This window comes from Arachis hypogaea, chromosome 2 (assembly GCF_003086295.3).
Source record: "Arachis hypogaea cultivar Tifrunner chromosome 2, arahy.Tifrunner.gnm2.J5K5, whole genome shotgun sequence".
NCBI lineage: Eukaryota > Viridiplantae > Streptophyta > Magnoliopsida > Fabales > Fabaceae > Arachis > Arachis hypogaea.
In genome coordinates, this window is record NC_092037.1 from 94,909,106 (window position 1) to 94,921,173 (window position 12,068).

The following is a 12,068-nucleotide window of genomic DNA, read 5'->3' on the forward strand; positions in this document are numbered from 1 at the left end:
CTCGTCATGTTGTCTTCTGGAAGCATCACTTGTTCTCTAGTTTTTTCTCTTTTGAGTCCATTCCTTTTATTCAGTCACCGTTTTTCACTAACCCCAATGCTAATATTTTTCCTCGTGATGATACTATAAGTTCTATCTCGAGTCAATCCCTCGACCCCCCTCCTCTTCCACGTTCTCCATCTTCCGATGATTCTGGACCAAACAATGTTCCTGCTCCTGCGGTCATGCATCCTTCTTCCACTCGTTCTTCTAGGGTAAGAAATTCACCTCCTCATATTCTTGATCATCATTATTTTTCTGTTATTTTTCATCATCATAAACCTAAGTCATTTTGAGAAGCTTCCACAAATCCAAGTTTACAGCAAGCAATGCAGGAAAAAATTCAAGCACTTGAAAAAGCACACACTTGGGACTTGGTTGATCCTCCTTCTGATAAAGAAGTTGTGAGTAGTAGATGGGTATATTGTATATAAGATCAAGACTCGCTCTGATAGTTCTATTGACTGATATAAGGCATGATTGGTTGCTCAAGATTGTATGCAAGAGTATGGTATTGATTGTGAAGAAACTTTTGCTCCTGTTGCTCGTCTCACATCTGTTTGAGCTCTCCTTGCCATTGCTGCGGTCAAAAAATGGTCTCAGTAAGATGGATATGAAGAATGCATTTCTTAATGGGGATTTTAAAAAGAAGGTCTATATAAAACCACCTTCGGGATATCCTTGTCCCTCTAGCAAAGTATGTCTCCTTCGCAAAGCACTTTATGGTCTTAAGCAAATTCCTCGTGAATGGTTTGAAAAGTTCAGCACCACTACATGCATGCAATCTCAGTTTCACTTGTAGCCTTATGAGAATACTCTCTTCATTCATAAAAGTAAACAAGGAATTGTTCTTCTACTCTTGTTAATGACATGATCATTACCGGAGATGATGCTGATGATATCTTTGATCTCAAGGCCTCCTTTCACCATACTTTAGAGATGAAAGATCTTAATTCTCTCAATTATTTTATTGGTTTAGAAGTCATATCCACAGATGATGCCATCTAGCTATCTCTCTCAAACTAAGTATGCTTCGGATCTTCTTGCTTGAGTCGGAATTACAGATAGTCGTACTGAGTCTACTTTTCTTGAGCCTAATGTTCGATTTACCCCTATGGACCTTTTGGATAATCCCACTCTTTATCGTCAGTTAGTTGGAAGACTTGTCTACTTAACTGTCAGCCAACCAGACATTGTCTATATCCACTTCATTTTCTTAGCCAGTTCTTGTCAGCTCTTCGTACTACTCACTATACAGTAGTTCTTCGCATTCTTCAATACATCAAAGGCACTCTATTTTATGGCCTTTATTTTTCTGCCCATTCGTCTTTATCCCTTCAGGCGTAATCATATGCTGATTGGACTGGTGATCCAACTGATCGTCATTCTACTACTGGTTATTGTTTGTTTCTTGGTGACACTCTCATTTCTTGGTAAACTAAGAAGCAAACGTTCACTGTTCGCTCAAAAACAGAAGCTGAATACCGTGCTCTCGCTGACACGATTGCCGAGGTTGTCTCGATTCGTTGGCTTCTCGAAGACTTGAATGCTCCTCAGTCGTCCCCAACTGATATTTTTTGTGACAACCGCAGTGCTATTCAGATTGCGCACAATGATATGTTTCACGAACGGACCAAACACATTGAGATTGAGTGTCACTTTGTCAGGCAACGTCTCTTTATTGATGTTGTTCGCCTCGTCGCTATTGGAACTCTAGATCAGACCGCTGATATTTTCATGAAGGCTCATCATCCTATTCGTTTTTGGAGTCTTGTATCCAAACTGAAGATGGTATCCTTAGCTCCACTTGAGTTTGAAGGGGGATGTTAGAGTATTATTAAAAACAATTTAGATCAATTAATATCATTTATATTTATATAGCATATCTGTATATTAATTGTAGGATTGCATGCTTTTATTACTTTAATTCTTCTAGCGCGTATATATATCTGTATACATTGTACCTTTTTACATACTCAATAATACACCATACTTTCTCTAGTTTAATCTCTTATTTCTAACCTTTTTTTTTGTGATTGCTGCTAATGATCTTAAAAATCATCTCAAGAATAGAGATGCGATTCCTGAAAAATATAAAATAAGACTGATCGATTATATTATTCAATACAGTTTTCAAAGGTTTCAAACAACAGAAATTTTATATGATAATCTTCTTACAGCTTAACATTTTCAATTTATGGATGCTTTTTTTTATACTAGAATTATTAATTTTACTTTTGCCTGTAAAATCTGAGATAAAATTTAAGATTATTTTAAAAAATTTCTCCAAGATCAAATTGGACTAGAATATTTATATTACACACACTAAATGAATACTAACTCATAGAACCTAATTACTGTCTAAGTGATTGTTTGAGCTATAAGTAATTAGTTGACTTGGTAGCATATTTTTTTATTTTTTCACATATTCCAAAAGTTTAAACCGTTGAAATACACAAATAGTTATATATATTTTACAATAATTAATGATATATAATATATTAAAAAGAAAAAAGTTTTATTAATTTTAATACTTCTTTTTTATTATTATCAATTATATTTTTGAAAGGAAAACTTTACTTAACGGAATAAAGAAGTTAGAAGTACGTAGAATAATTAATAAAAAGTCGATGAATATATTGATATGTTGGCAAAAGACAAACTCATATAATTTCTAAATTATTCATATTCCTAAGTTTCTTAGATTTCTAAAAAAAAAAAAAAGTATGTTTGAAGTTGATGTATTTTTCATTTTTCCCTTTATGGAAAAAAAAAGGAAAACCAATTATACTATATCCATTTGTATATGCCTTAAACAGAACCTGCAATGTTGTCCGTGTTGATCAAGTAATAGGTATTCAGTTTAGGACAAGTAATAGGTATTCAGTTTAGGAAATGATATGTACTTAGACCATTTCCAATAGAAAATCCATCCTAATTTTTGTTTATAATCCACTTGTCATAAAAAATAACTTCACATCAGTTTTTGCGTTATAAATAATAAATAAAAACTCAAAACATCTCTCTATTCTCTATTAAAAGGAACTAACTTTAGTCTTTATTGTGGTCCCACTTAATTAATTAATTAAAATATTTGAAATTAATGTAATTATTTTTTTTTAATAATGTAATTTAAATTTATAAATTTAAAAATAATTCACTATTAAAAGATATTAATATTAAATAAATTCATATATAATAATAATACACAATATATAATTCGGGGTTACACTAATTTGTAAAATTACTTAATACAAAGAAAAACATAATTAAGCTTTATAGTTGATGACAAGCATCGTGAAATTACCATATGTGTTCAATCAAGTCCTCTTTCAATTGTCTATGCTGCTGCCTATTTCGAAGTTGGGCATTTCTTTGGAAAAATTGATGGTATGGTGCGAAATCTTCTTCTCCCAGCTGAGGTTGTGATAAGCCATTTTTGACATCATCATACTTTAAGCCCTGAGCAAAATTTTCTGCATAAGTGTCTCTTTCATCCTCAACAATCATATTATGCAATATAATACAAGCTCTCATTATGTTGGCAAGCTTCTTCTTTTCCCAAAAACGAGCTGGATCACGTATAATTGCAAAGCGTGCTTGCAACACTCCGAATGCTCGCTCCACATCTTTTGATCGGTACCAACTACAGGGTCAGTTGAAATATTTAACCATCCACTGATCAGCATCTCATCCTCTTTCCAATACCAGTGTTGAATACTATCTTGCCTCCAATCTTCAATATCATCATCATTAAGGTCAATAGCATCTAATCCACGAGGGTTGGCAAAATCTGAATATTGCGCATTTGGATTAGATTGTATAGGAGTCTGAGAGGATGGGTTAGAAGAGCCACCAACACCAGATGAGTTATGTCTTGATGCACTGAATTGAGTTGGAAACGGCAAGAAAGTTGGAATAACATTTCTAATAGAGGGGTTAAATATGGACGAAAATGAAAAATGGGGGTGTTTGTGAATTTTGATTTTGCGGTTAGAATATAGGAAACTGATTATTATAAGGAGCTTGAAAATTGAAATTAGAAAGATTTTGTGGATTTGGATTTTGAAATGAATTTGATAGTGTGAAGTTTTGATTTGTAACTTGAGAGTTTGAGGTTTGAGATTGTTGGGTATTTGGAATTTGAGGAAAGTTTTGTAAGTAATTGAAGAAAGAGTTGAGTTGGTTTGGATCCATTTTTTCGAACAAAAAATAATAGTAACAGAACTTTGATTTTGTAAACTTGGAAGAAGATAAAGAAGAGTAGTAGATAGTGTGAGAATAGAAGTGTATCTAAGTGGTATATATAGAGTAACAAAATATTAATTTATTAATAATAACGGTAACATAATAACGACTAATTTCTAACGGCTAATTTTACAACGGCTAGTTTTACAACGACTAATTTAATATAATAATATAAATATAAATAATATTTAATATTAATTATGATATAAATAATTAATATAAATTATTAATTAAATAAAAATTTAATTATTTAATCTAATTAATTATTATAATTATTAATAAATTAATTATAATTTAATTACTTAATTAATTATTATTTAAATAATTAATATAAATTATTAATTAAATAAAATTATAATTATTTTATTTAATTAATTATTATAATTATTATTAAATTGAATATTATTTAATTATTTAATATAATTATTTATTTAATTATAATTTCATATAATTATTTATTTAAAAAAGTAACTTGCCATGTGGCAAGTTATCATTGATGGTCTTTGAGTTTCTCTGGATAGGATTTCTCTACCTTGAACTCCGTGAGAGAATTTATTTTTCTGCTTCTCCAACGATAAATTTCTCGTGTTAGACAAAAGTTGAATGGAAATGAGTTATTGGAGGTGCTCTTATAAATGATCATTGACTAAAATGAATTTATTTGAAACTAAATAAGCTGCTGTATGTTCTTTAAAAAGAAGGTAATGGTCTTGAATTTTAGCTAGTTATCAAAATAAGTCGATAATCTAAATCAGATTATTGAGTCACTACTGAAAAATTATTTTTAATAATTATTTATTTTGCTTTAACGATAATAAAAATAGTCATTAATATATTTACTGATAATTAAATATTTGTTGTCTTATACTTTGTTGGTAAAAGCTTTTAGCCATAATTATATAATTGTCGATAAAAAAATTTTTTATAATCGTAAAATATAGGGCAATTTATTTAAATAAATAGAATCGGAGATTTCTTTACCTGAATGTGCAAAACTGTTTGTTGTTACGTGTATGTGCAAAACTCCATTTCTATGTAATCCGTGGCAACCCACCACGGTTTCAAAACATGCATAAACCGTGGCAGGTCCCAGCGGTTTAGGGGCTAAATTTTTTGAGTGTAAACCGTGGTAGGTCACCACGGTTTACGAAGGAAACATGGCAAGCATAAACCGTGGAGAGTCACCACGGTTTATGAGGAAATTGGTTGCACATAAAACCCGGTAACCCACCGCGGTTTATGTGTGTGTACATATATAAGTAATCCGCTGAAGGCAGAGACGGATCATTTGAGAGATCAGGAAAAAAAAAAGGAAGTTGTTGTAGTGTTGAGAGGTTTTGGGAAAACTTTGGAGGTGTGAAGGAGGAGTGGGTGGTGGAGCCAATGGAGGATGAGGATCGCTTGTACCGACTAAATGGCATTGCTCATGTGGCAGGATATATCGAGGAAGAGGTTAGTTACTATTATTGTTATTATTATTGTTATTAAAATTAATTCTAATATAGCAATTGATATTATTAGGAATATTGTTAGTAAAAATATTTTATTATGTTTATTTGTATTGTGATTCTGATTAGTATTATTTACATAAATATTGATATTATTATGGTTATTGTTAGTAATGCATATTTTATTATGCTTATTTATCTTCTTAGTGTGGTTAATAGTATTTTTGTAAAATATTTTATTATAAATATTAATATTTTATTGAAAGATATTTTTTTCTGTATTTATATTGTTAATTTGTTGTAATGAGTGCATAGTATTCTTAGCTTCACTATTTATTAGACAATAAGAGAATCAATTTATTTATGTTTGGTGTTGTTTGTAATGGTTGTATGTTAAGGGATTTTGTTACCCACGTTTTGCAGCCTAGTAGGGTTATTACCGCCGTTAGGCGGCAGCAGAATATGCCCTTACATGACCGGATTATACCGTATCTGGAGACTGCGGGTTTGTATCATCTTGCTAGGCTAAACAGTCAGTGGTTCTGGGTTGATGAGTCTCTCCTTAGCGCATTTATTGAGCGGTGGCGTCCGGAGACCCACACGTTCCATATGCCGTTTGGTGAGTGCACCATTACTTTACAGGATGTTGCGTATCAGCTGGGTTTGCCGATTGATGGTGCGCCCGTTAGTGGGTGCTTGACTGAGTTTGAGAATCTGATGGAACACGGTAGACCAACATGGGTGTGGTTCCGGGAGTTGTTCGGGGAGTTACCTCCACAGAGTAAAGTCAAGCAGATGACAGTGTGCTACACATGGTTCCACGAGAGGTTCCGGGTTCTCCCTGCAGATGCTACTGATGAGACCGTGCGTGTATACGCACGCGCTTATATCCTGATGCTGTTGTCGTCTTAGCTGTTTGCGGACAAGAATGCAAACAGGGTACACCTTCGCTGGTTGCCTTATTTGGCATCATTGGACGACTTGGGCAGATATAGCTGGGGCTCCGCTGCACCAGCCTGGTTGTATAGGTGTCTTTGTCGTGGTACAAACAGGAACGTCGTTAACTTGGCTGGGCCGCTACAACTACTACAGTCTTAGATTTTCTGGAGGTTTTCCACTCTGAGGCCCACCGGTTTTGACCGATTCGGGTTTCCGCTTGCTTCCAGGTATGGTTTAAAATTGTCCATTCATAAATTGTAAAAACAGCATGTGTTATGCTTTGTTTTGACATCATTTCAATTTAAATCGTAGGTGGGCCAAGTTTGTGCCGAGGAACGATGCAGGGGCACAGAGATTAGTTTCCGCACGCCTTTCACTAGATTGACTTCGTGTCCACGATGTGAGTGATTTATTAATTATTAATAGTTGTACTAGTTTTCCTTACATGTCACTGCGTCATCAAACTCGTACTGTTTCTATGCAGTTTGTGTGGGAGCCTTATTCTTCTGCTGATGTTGCTGCTGTTATTCATCCGGAGATACTAGCTGACGAGCACCGACGGCTATGGACGGCCGTCACTAGCCTGATATATTTTGCTGCGATCGAGTGGCACCAGGTCGATAGGGTTCTACCCCAGTTCGGCGGTGTTCAGCATCTCCCAGATGTAGCTCTGAACATAGATTGGCTACATGCGAAGGATGGTAGGGGTGGGGACCGCTGGTTTCCTACATATTATCAGGAGTGGCACCAGCTTTGGGAGAGCAGGCTTCAGTCAGTCATATGGGTCGATCGAACGTGGCAACTCCGCGTAAGACTCTTCCCAATCTCCATATATTTGTGCCACTGCCTTCTGCTTAGCCATCCAAACCTTCCTGTAACTAGGCCTGAAACCGTAATCAGCTTCTGTCGCTTGTTGAAGTACCTTTACCGTAACCGCAGCATCCGCCCTAACCATAGGAAGAATCCTCGCACATATAACGTGATAATCCAGCTGACGGTGATCACTTGAAATAGAAGTTGCGAGGCATGTGTGTGGCCCGTTGTACCTCCTTACCTCCCAAGTCCCCTTTCGTGCACGAAGCGCTACACGAATCAACCAAGTACAACCCTTGCCGAATTCCTTGCATTTTCCATGATACTTCAAATGATCCGATTCGATGACTCTGTACTCAACACCTCGTCGGATGCTATAGTTCTTTACACTCAGCACAGCTTCATCTTTACTCTGGAATGATTGCCCAATCTGAAATTCTGTAGAAGATCTCCCCACTCTGTTACCACTGTCTTCCTGTTGACCAAGAGCTCCCAAGTTTAGTGTGGAGAAGTATGGAGGGTACTGATGAGAACCAGAACTTGAAGGCCGATGCTGCGCATGTGGATCGCCACCTGTGTCATCGTCGCTGTCACCATCGATATCAACAGGCTCCTGGTCAGACTCATCGTCACGCATTGCATTCTCTACTTGATCAGGTCCACCAAAGTCTTCGATATAAGGTTTGAGGCCACCACCGGTACCCACAACGTTGGGAGGCTCAATGACTGCTGCATTCTCCAAAGGTACAGAACCAACAACCTCCGGTCGATCCAAATCAGCCGCAAACGAAGGTGATTAAACCGGCGGAAGATACGGTCTGACCGCAGGCATCGAACTAGATGCACCACCCGCGGAAGCTGGGCAAGGAACTGGAGCGGATGCCCCAGAACTATCAACACCAACCTCCAACTTCGCGAACAACTCATGGATTCTGATCTCTGGAAAACTCCTTACACAGTAGAACAGAACCCTAATATCTTCATCAGCCTTAACCGCAAAGGTTTCATACTGAACACCGGTCGAGACAACCGCCATGGGAATCTTGTAGAATAGTTTCTTCACCCACTTGCTACCCAACACGCCAAGCTTCTCCAAGATGCTGTTCTTCAAATCTGACAAACTCATCGACGAACTGATAAAAATACTTAGTGGTTCTCTGTCGGTAAACTTCACACCTTGACTTTTGCTTTTTTTTTTTTCCCAAAGCAGTGCACCAGGGCAAGAAAACTCTCCTCCTCACTAGCCATTGTGAAAATGATCTCTTATGGAGCTTGAATCACCCACATATATATAGACTTCCCGTCATAATAAACCGTGGAAACCTACCAGGTTTTCTGGCCATTATTTAACCTACATAAACCGTGGTAACTCACAGGGGTTTTCTCTGCAACCAATTTCCTCATAAACCGTGGCGACTCTCCACGGTTTATGCTTGCCATGTTTCCTTCGTAAACCGTGGTGACCTACCACGGTTTATACTCATAAAATTTTGCCCCAAAACCGCTGGGACCTGCCACGGTTTATGCATGTTTTGAAACCGTGGTGGGTTGCCACGGATTACATAGAAATGGAGTTTTGCACATGCACGTAACAACAAACAGTTTTGCACATTCAGGTAAAGAAATCTCCCATTCTATTTATTTAAGTAAATTGCCCTAAAATATATATAGTTACCATTATAATAATAAAGACAAATATATAATTAACATAAAAACATAAATTAAATAAGACATATAATAACAATTATGATATTATCACTAAAAATAATTTTTATTGTAATGAATTATTAGCTCGTTGAATTATTAGTTGAATCAGTGACCCTATTATAATTAAATAATTATATAAAATTTTATCTTTTTCTTCTTCTTTTCATACTTTTGTTTTGTATTTTTGTATAAAATTAAACTTTTACATTTTAAGTATTTATTGAAAAGAGATTTAAGGAATATAATAATAGATGAAAAATATATGTTGTGATTAATAATTGTTTTTTTATAAAGCATTTGTGTGACTGACTGTTTGTTTGGATTGATTTTACTAGATTTTACTGATTTTCGTTGAGTTTGATTGGTTTTTATTGATTCATACATATAACGGTCTTTGGTCTTATATTGAACAAATTTAAAATCTCATTTTTTAACTAGAAAATATTTGGTAATCAAAATAAATTAGTAAAAAAATATCAGAATTTTCTTTATTTAGTATTATTAATTATTACAATAATTATTAAATATTAAATAAGACAAATTTTGACTATTTTTTTGTCTCGCTAGCATTACGGTTTCCAACCAACCTAGCTGGACAGGTTGGGTTTTATACCTATATGATTTTTAGACCTTATCTTTAGTTGTTCTAATATATGTACGAAATTGTAGCAACTTTGATAAACTTGTAAGGCATATATGCAGCTGTAGGTGATGGTGAAATATTAACAGATTAACATAATAATGTAATCAATTAATTGATCATAAGATGAAATATTGAAACCAAGTGAAGAAGCATCCTTTCATGGACCCATATATAGATGTGTCATCGATTGAAATCTAGACAAACTAATTTCTTAATATTATAAGGATTTCCAACATTTGATTCCAAGAAAACTTTTGAAAAAACATGTAACTGTCCCTTTTAAGTTTCAACAAAAATTCCAGTTTTGAATTTTCATGTTGAGTTATTGAGCCTCTTAAACGTCATCATTGAAACACTTTGAATTATTTAGCCATCGGGTATATATGACTTATATATATATTCGTCGTTTAAGTGAATGTTATACAAGTCATGATTTTTTTAAGTTACTAACCGTATTATTATTATTATTGCCAATATGAGTTGATAATTGATATCAACAATAATTCAGTTCAATCTTGATTACCTTTTTTTTGAGAAAGTTATGAACAGTAGTGTGAACTTACTGACTAAATGCACAAAGTACTAATTTCAATTATATGTAGCCTCCATTTTTCAATAAGGTTATATGTAATTAAATCATTAATCTAACAACCCATTTAATTGAATAAATTAATCACATTAACTGAAATCGTAGTATCAAAACCATATTCTCTCTTCGGTTCCCTTAATTTCTTAATTAAACAAAGCTTGATTATATGCTTTGGCAATTAATTAAGTATGAATGATAAATTATAAGCAACTTTTTCTAAACAAATCACATATTAATATTATCATTGCATCAAAAGCATACCATAGTCTAATACCTAACAAACGGTTTTTTTGAACTTCAACTTGCATATATATCACCACACCAAAAGGATAAGAACAATATTATCAACCCCACAACTTGGGGTGTGTATATACATTTTATATTTATATATATATACACTAATAAAGCATATTAGGTATGTATCATATATTATTAATATATAGTAGTACAAAGTTGACGTTCAACAAATTAAAATGAAGCTATGGAAGAACTTAATCCATGATTATATTATTTCAATACAACTAATAATAATAGAGCCATAAATTCATTATTATTTCATAAAAAACTTGTATTTTGTCAAGACCTAATAAAAAAATTATTAAAAGGCCAAGCCTTGCACATTTACACAACCTTGATACATTAGCTACACAATAATGGGTTTGCAGTACCATTATATATATTAAATTTCTGCAAATTAAACATGATATAATATTTGGTCAATTTGTAGTTGTTTAAATAGCAAAAAAAATATATAGTTGTTTAGAATCTTTAAATATATACTAGACAACAAACTATATTTCATATTCTCTTAGACCACTTTCATATATTATTTTGAAAGTTTAGTACACTCAAATCAGTTTATCCATTATTTGTATGCATCATCACAATGTTGAGATTAAATTTGATGAATAATATTTCTCCAACATCTTTATTATTTTATGTAAGAGTTTGTTAATTTGAAATTTAAAGAGAAAAATTGCTAATTTGTTATTATATTTGACCAAGATAATTATTTTAATAATATGTGAACTCCGAAGTAGATATTTTGGCTAAAATTAAAATTTTAAAGATAAAATGTTATTTTAGTTCTCAACGTTTAAACTAAATTTTGGTTTCATCTTAATACTTAAAATGTTCTAATTTTATCATAAATATCTTATTTCGTCTTATTTTAGTTTTTTGGTCAAAGTGACAGAATAATAAAAATATAAGATAATAACATACTACAACAAAAATTATTTTTAATGGCAAATTTTTAATGACAATAACTTAATGGTCACTATATGTCTTAGCATAATTATATAATTGTCAATATTATTATATGTTATAATGACAATTATATATTTTTTGCGATTATTAATAAGATTTTTATCGGCAATTGTATAATTGATGCTAAAACTTTTTAGCGACAAAGCATAAGATAGTTAATATCTAATTTGCCGAAAAATTTTTATTGCCACTAAAAACGAAATAAATAGATGCTAAAAGTGATTTTTTAATAGTGATAGAAAGAAAAAAAGTACTTTTGAAAAAAAGAATTTAATTTTGATCTGAAAACTAAAATAAAATAAAATAAACTATTTAAAATAAAAATATAACATTTCAAATGTTAAAAACAAAATTAAGACACTCAAATATTAAA